Raw genomic sequence first — 4,188 nt, 5'->3', positions numbered from 1 at the left:
ATATGCTAGGATTGTGCTTTGACTCGTTTACCAACTTTGCGAGGGTTACAAGGTGGCGAGATTGAGTGCAATTGCGACATGTGTAGGATCCAGTGTATTGTAGTCGGGGATAGGTGTGAATATTCTACGTAATCTAACAAAATAGTAGTGCATGAAATCTTTGGCCAAAATGTAAATTTACATTAGGGTCAATGGTTCTCTAGTTGTACTTGCGATGATACTATAAGTATTTTATGAAGGAATCACATAGATATCAAATTTAATATGCAGCGCTCGATAAACCAATGGTTGCATATTCGATCGGTATATATGAGATAAAGAGACTGTAATGTACGTTAATCATAACCGATTTGTTTTTGCAGGCACTATCAGTAATACTGTAACGCCCCTTAAATTTAAAGGTTTACGCAAACCACATGCATGTAATTATCAAATTCCTTTGTATTTTAATTAATTGTTTTAATTGTATTAATTAATTATGTTGTGCATATTTGCATGTTTAAAATATATTTTTCTACATTGTTGCATTAAAATGTATTTTTAAAGGTTATTCGAGTTGCGATAGAGGAGCGGAGACCGAGGGCTGAAAAATAGAAAAAGTTTTTATTAAATAATTGTTTTAAATTATTTTAAATATGGGTGATGTTTTTTCATATTTTTGAAAATAAGGGGTTTGGAGGTAATTTTATACGCCGAGACGTAATTTTATCGATGTTGGATTTTTAACAAAAATTTGAACGTTTTGGCAACCCGACTATTAAATTCACAAACGTATTTTAAACAAAACTATGATAATATTTTAATTAATTCCTAAATCAAGCACTAGTGGGCTTAATTTGGGGGCTTAGTGGGCTTAAGCTTGATTAAGGAAATTAATTGTATATATTATGTAAAACACCACAAACTCCACACAACACACACGCCTCAATTTTTCAGAATTTTGGCACACCAAAACACTCCATAATCACACGGCTCACACACAACAAATAGAGAAGAAAATTTCAAAAAGCTCAAGGGAAAAGTTCAAGCCAAGGTTTTGCCCTGTTCTTCGTCATCGTCAACGAATAAATCGTGCGTTTAAAACGCAAAAGGCACGTCATATTCTTCTTTTAAAACATCTGTCACACCATAGTATTTATTTAATTGAGTTTTGAATGAAAAACAAGTGCACCTTTGAATATTTTCGTTCATGCATCTTCATGAATCTTTTTAAGGCTTGATTGTGTCCAAAAACATGATTTTTATGTGCATAAGGTGTAAAGACCATACATTTATATGCATATGATATAAGGTAATGATTATGATTAAGAATGTTCATTATTCCTTTTATGGTTTATTATGATGATCGTTTGGGATATATGATGTAATGGTGATGGTTTATGGCTTCAAGATATGATATGAATGGTATTAAATATATAGAATGAATCAAAGAATGGATGGGTAGAATAGAAAGTTGATATATCGAGCCAAATAGGTAATGGAAGTGCTGAAACGGTATGAAACTGTGGTAGTAGTTGTGGTGTTTAGCATAATGTTTTGTATTATGATCCAAATGATATGAGGCCACTTCCATTTGAAATATATGATATAAGGCTATAACTTTCATGTTTTGAGTTTTGTTTATATGATTGTGGAAGATAAATCAAAAAGCGCCCCGAAGTGTGTCGTGTGTATCGTCGTTCTTCCAATGACACATGTTGGGAGATTGAGCATAACGTTTTACTCCGACCTTCAAATGACATGAGGCCAATTGGAGATGCAAGCCAAGACATGAAGCTACAACTTTTATGTTTATCACTTTTCCTAATTATGAAGGGAAAAGGTGTTTCAGAAGCGATCTTCGATGTGGCTATGCGCAGAGCGACGCCCGAGCGGTAAGAAATGACCGCCCGAGCGCCACTGGTTCTAGATTTTTGGTCTTGGACAGCATGGTCCACACTAGGGCGGTAATTTATGACCGCCCAAGCGCCCAGCACAGTGCAAAAACGTGTTTTGGGTGTTTTAAGGTATAAAATCGAGTGAGACTCTTATTTTTCTCATTTCCCTTCTCTTCATTTCTCTTCTCCATCGATTTGAAGGCTAGGGTTCTTCATCATCCTCTTCTCCTTTCTTTTAATCAAGCAATAAATCTTCAATCCAGAGTTGAAACTTCATCTTTTTAGTGAAAGGAGCAAAGGTAAGTGGTTTTCTTTCTTGTTTTTGAGTTATTGTAGATGGTGAAATTATGGGATGATAGTTGTGATTGGTGTAATGGATTAAATGGTCATTTAAGATTACTATTTGGGTATTGATGATTAGTTATTGGGTTTATTGTTGTAGGATCAACTTCAAGGTTTAAGAAACCAAGTGCTCCAAGTGTAGTAAGTGGAATCATTTTTTGAATGCATCACATAATCCTATATGTATTTGTTTTGATGATTTTATAATGTTAACTTCTTTCAAATTTCATTCATGATATATATATGTAAATATGTATATATGGTAGTGCAATTATATGCATTTTTTAATGAAAGGAGTTAAATTTTAAATGATGCCTCTAAGATGTTCGATAAAATGCCTGAATGACGTTTTATATGATTGAATGATTGGATTTATAGTGATAGTAGCGGTGTTGCCTCTAACAATTCTAAATCCGCAATGTAATTGGCCAATTAACGATGAAAATATGTACTCTCTTATTAGATGCATTTTATGCAGAGGTACATGTCCCTCCTATAAGATTCGTTTTTACGAAGAGGGTTAGCAATGAATGAGCTATCTTTTAAGAACTATCAATTCTTCAGTAAATCAATGAAAATCATTATCATCCCTATGTATTGTTGTATTATGATTCTTGACGGATGATATTAATGATGTTTCGACGTTTATGATATGAGAAGGTTAATGTTTTTAAAAAAAATGAAATTGAGGCTATCCATTTTATGTTTTTCAATAAAATGATATATATGTATCTTGTTAGTATTGATTCCATTTGCTGAGTTTTATACTCATTCTAGTTATGTTCATGTGATGCAGGCACAGGTAAGAAAGATTGATCATCCCTGAGTTGTCGAAGCGAGAGAAGTGAATATGCCAAATTTCGGAGATTTTGATTGGATGTTATTTTTGATATGTTAAGCTTTTGGATATTTTGGGAAACATTGAAAAGCTTGTTTTGTTTTTGAAGTAGATGAAAGGGGATCGGTTACGGTGACCGGAAACGCAACGGAAGCACAAAAATTTTGATTTTAGCATAAAATTTTCGGCCACCAACATTCTTGTGTAGCAAATACAATAAACACAAAATGACATTCATAGTGTGTTAAGAAATGTACCTATCAATCACAAGGATTGATGTATGGCTCCAACTAAGGTGTAAACACCTTAGCTCTTGTATGGCAAGAACTTCTACAAGCTTCCAAAGAGCACTCCTTGCTCTAAAATAAAGCCCACCACCAACTAGGTAGATCCCCTCATATTTTGCACTAGAAAAATATGAGGATTTTTCTTTGAGAAGTGAGTGTTTTCTCCAACCATTGAAGAACAAAAAAAATGGAGAGAATGAATAGTATTTTCGGCCACTATTCATGCTAGGAGAGAAGGAGAGACATTTTTTTGGTTGTGGGAAAAGTTAAAGTAAAAAAGTTGCATGCCAAGCCTTGGTTATACAAAAAGTTGTCTCCCAACCTTTCACCTCCCATACATGCAAATATTATATGGTTTTTAACAAATTAAAAACCCATGGACTTAATTTAATTATCTCAAACATTTTTGAGACTAATTAAACATTACTTGAATTTACTCAAGTCCACTAGTTAAATAATTTATTTAAATTGAGCTCTACAAGACTCAATATGATTTAATCAATTCAACACTTGAATTAATTTAATTATTTGGACTCTACTAGGTCCACTAGTGTTTAATTAATTCAACACTTGAATTAATTTAATTTAGTCCATAATAATGTTTATGAAAATCACAATTTTCAAATACATTATTTATTTGGCCAAATTTTAATTTAAGAACACATTCATAAATTAAAATTACATTTCTCTCATAGAAGTCATACTTCTATTTTTCCTTACGCCTATAAACTCATTTATAAGCCGTTCAACACATTGAACTATTTTCTCCTTTATAGAAGTCATACTTCTAATTTTCCTTACGCTTATAAACTCCTTTATAAGCCGTTCAACACATTGAACTATT

The sequence above is a fragment of the Primulina huaijiensis genome, chromosome 4, assembly GCF_012295235.1.
Source record: "Primulina huaijiensis isolate GDHJ02 chromosome 4, ASM1229523v2, whole genome shotgun sequence".
Lineage (NCBI taxonomy): Eukaryota > Viridiplantae > Streptophyta > Magnoliopsida > Lamiales > Gesneriaceae > Primulina > Primulina huaijiensis.
This window is presented reverse-complemented; position numbering follows the sequence as displayed.